Source organism: Cardiocondyla obscurior, unplaced genomic scaffold (assembly GCF_019399895.1).
Source record: "Cardiocondyla obscurior isolate alpha-2009 unplaced genomic scaffold, Cobs3.1 scaffold81_0_71826, whole genome shotgun sequence".
Classification (NCBI taxonomy): Eukaryota; Metazoa; Arthropoda; class Insecta; order Hymenoptera; family Formicidae; genus Cardiocondyla; species Cardiocondyla obscurior.
Genome location: NW_027228821.1, coordinates 35,001 through 39,831, shown reverse-complemented (window position 1 = coordinate 39,831; position 4,831 = coordinate 35,001). Strand labels below are relative to the sequence as shown.

The 4,831-nt window shown below is 58.5% G+C and overlaps 1 non-coding gene and 1 pseudogene across 1 annotated transcript; both read right to left on the bottom strand.

The window, feature by feature from the left end:
* The window catches only part of LOC139112986 (large subunit ribosomal RNA), a 3,418-nt pseudogene extending 305 nt beyond the window's left edge, over window positions 1–3,113 (bottom strand).
* Window positions 3,114–4,488: 1,375 nt separating this feature from the next.
* On the bottom strand, window positions 4,489–4,643 carry LOC139112987 (5.8S ribosomal RNA). The gene has a single exon (XR_011547570.1). It is a non-coding gene; the product is annotated as a 5.8S ribosomal RNA (ribosomal RNA).
* Between the last annotated feature and the right edge of the window lie 188 nt (window positions 4,644–4,831).

Genomic DNA, 4,831 nt, shown 5'->3' with positions numbered 1-4,831 from the left:
ATCGACCTGAGCACATGGGCGAACCCTTCGGGGCGTACGGACAGCCTCTCACGTTAGTCTAGACCATGCAGCAACAAAGATCAAGGGAGCGCACGATTGTCTAGTCCAGCGGCCACCACAAGGAGGTGTAAGTAGGCACATGGAGTATCGTCGTCTATCATAAATGACAGACGAACGAGGACGGGCAGCATTTCTGCGCCCAATCACTGCGTTCACCCTTTGCGATCCTTATTAGACCACGGGAGAACTACGACTAAGAGAGTCATAGTTACTCCCGCCGTTTACCCGCGCTTGCTTGAATTTCTTCACGTTGACATTCAGAGCACTTGGCAGAAATCACATTGCGTCAACACCCGCGAGGGCCATCGCAATGCTTTGTTTTAATTAGACAGTCGGATTCCCCTAGTCCGTGCCAGTTCTGAGCTGAGCGTTGAATGGCGGCCGAAGAGGACGACCACGACGGCTCGCGCCGCCACGGAAGCCTCGCAGCAAGGAAGATCCGCGGGAGGCCAAGGCACGGGACCGAGCTCGGATCCCTGAACCGGCGCGAGAACGCCGATAGTTCACCTCGCCCAGGCCCGGCACGTCAGCCAGACCCGCTTCCCGACCAAGCCCGACACGCCCCGCTCCTCAGAGCCAATCCTTATTCCGAAGTTACGGATCCAATTTGCCGACTTCCCTTACCTACATTAGTCTATCGACTAGAGGCTCTTTACCTTGGAGACCTGCTGCGGATATGGGTACGAACCGGCGCGACACCTCCACGTGGCCCTCTCCTGGATTTTCAAGGTCCGAGGGGAAGATCCGGACACCGCCGCAACTGCGGTGCTCTTCGCGTTCCAAACCCTATCTCCCTGCTAGAGGTTTCCAGGGAACTCGAACGCTTATACAGAAAAGAAAACTCTTCCCGGATCTCCCGACGGCGTCTCCAGGTCATTTTGGGTTACCCCGACGAACACTCTTACGAGGGCCCGAATTGTATGCGGTTCCGCTGCCGGGTTCCGGAATAGGAACCGGATTCCCTTTCGCCCGACGGGCGTGTGTCAAAAGTTCACTCACCGCGCGCGACGGCACACTCGCGTGTGCGGGCGCGCTTTTTGTGTGCGCGAGACTTTTCTGCGACAACGAGAGTATCGTACGCCGTCATTGACATAGGATTTCTCCTAGGGCTTAGGATCGACTGACTCGTGTGCAACGGCTGTTCACACGAAACCCTTCTCCACGTCAGTCCTCCAGGGCCTCGCTGGAGTATTTGCTACTACCACCAAGATCTGCACCGACGGCGGCTCCAGGCAGGCTCGCGCCCAGACCCTTCTGCGCACACCGTCGCGGCCCTCCTACTCGTCAGGGCTTCGTGGCGGCCTGTAAGCTCCGGGCGAGGAGTTACCCACGCCCTGCCCACGGCCGCCCCACTTGCCGCTGACGGCAGAGTATAGGCTCGACGCTTCAGCGCCATCCATTTTCAGGGCTAGTTGCTTCGGCAGGTGAGTTGTTACACACTCCTTAGCGGATTCCGACTTCCATGGCCACCGTCCTGCTGTCTTAAGCAACCAACGCCTTTCATGGTGTCCCATGAGCGTCGAGTTGGGCGCCTTAACTCTGCGTTTGGTTCATCCCACAGCGCCAGTTCTGCTTACCAAAAATGGCCCACTTGGCACTCTGATCCGAGATGCTCGTGGCTTCATAGTTCAAGAAAGCCAGAGATCTCACCCATTTAAAGTTTGAGAATAGGTTGAGGTCGTTTCGGCCCCAAGGCCTCTAATCATTCGCTTTACCAGATGAGACTCGCGCGCGTTCCGTGCGGAACGGCCGAGTGCCAGCTATCCTGAGGGAAACTTCGGAGGGAACCAGCTACTAGATGGTTCGATTAGTCTTTCGCCCCTATACCCAGTTCCGACGATCGATTTGCACGTCAGAATCGCTACGGACCTCCATCAGGGTTTTCCCTGACTTCGTCCTGACCAGGCATAGTTCACCATCTTTCGGGTCCCAACGCGTACGCTCTGGGTGCGCCTCTTCTCGCAATGAGAACGAGACGCCCCGGGAGTGCGGAGCCGCATCGCGACGCGGCCCATCCTCCCTCGGTCGACAACCAGGGCCGACCTTCACTTTCATTACGCCTTTAGGTATCGCTGATCCCAATGACTCGCGTACATGTTAGACTCCTTGGTCCGTGTTTCAAGACGGGTCCTAAGAGTACCCAAAGCAGTAGCGTCGCCGACCGGTATCGGTCCCCCGAGTTGCCCCGGGGAACGTTTGCAGGCCTGTCGAAGGTTAACCGTACGACCAACAGCGGGCCAGGACCGGTGACGGCGCTAGGTCCGTAAGCCTCCGTGTACCGTGGCGCGCGCTTGCGACGGCCTCGACGCACTTCCGCGTGTGTGAGAGCTGCGGCCTGATACCTTGCGTGTACCGCCGGGCAGCCGGCCGGGCGACCGAGGGTTTGACGGCGTGCCGTGTTACCGGCGACGCGTCAGACACCGCACCCGGGCCGTAGACCGACACCCAGCGGGTCGCGACGTTCTACTAGGGGAGAAGTGCACGACGACGAAAACGCCGGACATCGGCGCGCGGCAGCGTGCCCGCGCGCGAGCCGTGAGGCCCCGCGGGCATCGCCCACCGACGCGAAGCCAGCGTCGCTGACGATGAATCTCCCGTTCGATCTTTGGGTTTCTTAGGTTTACCCCTGAACGGTTTCACGTACTCTTGAACTCTCTCTTCAAAGTTCTTTTCAACTTTCCCTCACGGTACTTGTTCGCTATCGGTCTCGTGGTCGTATTTAGCCTTAGATGGAGTTTACCACCCACTTAGAGCTGCACTCTCAAGCAACCCGACTCTAAGGAGAGATCCTCCCGAGACGCGCACCGGTCGCTACGGGCCTGGCACCCTCTGCGGGTAAGTGGCCCCATTCAAGATGGACTTGGACGCGACGCGGCACCTCGGGATAAGCGGACCCTCCCAAACACCACATTTCCCTGCGGCGGAACCGCGGGATTCGGTGCTGGGCTCTTTCCTGTTCGCTCGCCGCTACTAAGGAAATCCTGGTTAGTTTCTTTTCCTCCGCTTAATAATATGCTTAAATTCAGCGGGTGATCTCGCCTGCTCTGAGGTCGTCAAAAGAAATTGTCGTGAGGCTGTACTATATATATATAATACGAAGAAGGCGAGACGACGACGACGACGACGCGAGAGAAAAGAGAAACGCAACGCGGCGAAACGCCGCGCGCGAGCGCTTGGTTAGACTACGCCGCGTGCCCCGGTCAAGAGCTGCTACCATACATAGCGCTTTCGTGGACTCGGGAACACGCGCGGTCGACCCGCGCGCGATCTCTCACCTCGCACACACTTTTGCTGCGCAGGGGGCGATCGGTGCACGCAAAATATTTGAAAGAAGAGACGAAGGGAAAATGAGAAAACGAACGAGGCAGAGAGAACAACCGCGAGAGCGTGGTGGTCTTTCGTCGACGTTGCGTCAACCGCGCCGCGATCCGCGCGCCCGCGCGCGCCAACCAACCGACCACGACGACAACTGGCCAGCCAGCCCGACGCGAACGTCGGAGGCCGGTTTGCGCGTCGTGGTGGCGTCGGCAACGCGACTGCGGCGGCGGCCGGCAGCAGCTGCAGCGGCGACGACCACTCTCTCTCTTATAATACGGTCAGGTTCTCTCGTATCTTTGCTTCGTCGTATATATCTCTAAAATCCCTCCTCTCGAGTTTCCTTTGCGTTGGCGGCGGTAAAGCGACGATATGCGCTCTGTGCAGAAGGAGAACGAGGAGGCGCGCGATTATCTCGCGGCCTCTATTCTCCTCTCCGATCTTCATTCGAAGAAGGAGAGGAAAACTCAAACTCGGTTCTCCGCGCTCCTTATGAACTATTCTCCGTGGATCAGCCTTGATCCCGCGCGCGCCGCAAGCGGCACACAGGCCACCTTCCGGGAGTACAAGCGCGAACGAATTGTCGGCTTGTTTCACTCCGGGCGGCGGCGCGCGAGAGGCAGATCTACTCTTTTTCGTTCGGCGCGTATATACGTATAACGTATAAACTCCTTGCAAGAGCTCGCCACGTTTATCACCACCGCGCACGTCCTTCCCTCCCGTGCGTGTGTGCGTGCGTGCGTCTCTCTGCGATTCTCGATCGCATCTTTCGGTCGGTCGTCGTTCATTCGTTCGACCCTCAAACCTCGTTATTTCGACGACGCCCAACGGGGCGCGAGAGTACGCCGCCGTTCCGCGAGTATAGAGAGAGCGCGCGCAGAGAGCGCGAGAGCCTTCGTAAAACCCTGATGGAATCCAGCAACTCGCCGCGTGGATAGCGTGCGTAGTGTGCCTGATACCCCGGGGAAGGCGTCATCGACGACTCCTCGCTTCTCTCTCTTTCTCGTGGATGCGGGTATAACTCGCCGGCCGCCGCGATCGGGCGAACGTCCAACGAATCGCTCGTACGCGGCCGTCGAAACGGCGCGCGCAAGCAGTTTGTCTTCGATAAAACGACCCTCAGCCAGGCGTGGTCCGGGAATTGTATCCGTGGACCGCAATGTGCGTTCGAAATGTCGATGTTCATGTGTCCTGCAGTTCACAAGTTGACGCGCAATTAGCTGCGTTCTTCATCGACCCACGAGCCAAGTGATCCACCGTTCAGGGTAATCGTTCCTTCGCGCACCAAGTACGCTCTATCAAGGAATAGACAACAATGTGCGTCTTCTTCGTTTTGGCCCTTCGATCAGCCTGGCCGCGCGTCCGAGCACGCGCGGACCGCCGCCCCTGTTACGGGGGCTACGGCACAATAATGGAGAGAGAGGGAGACGTCGGTTGTCGGCGCGGTGCGAAAACC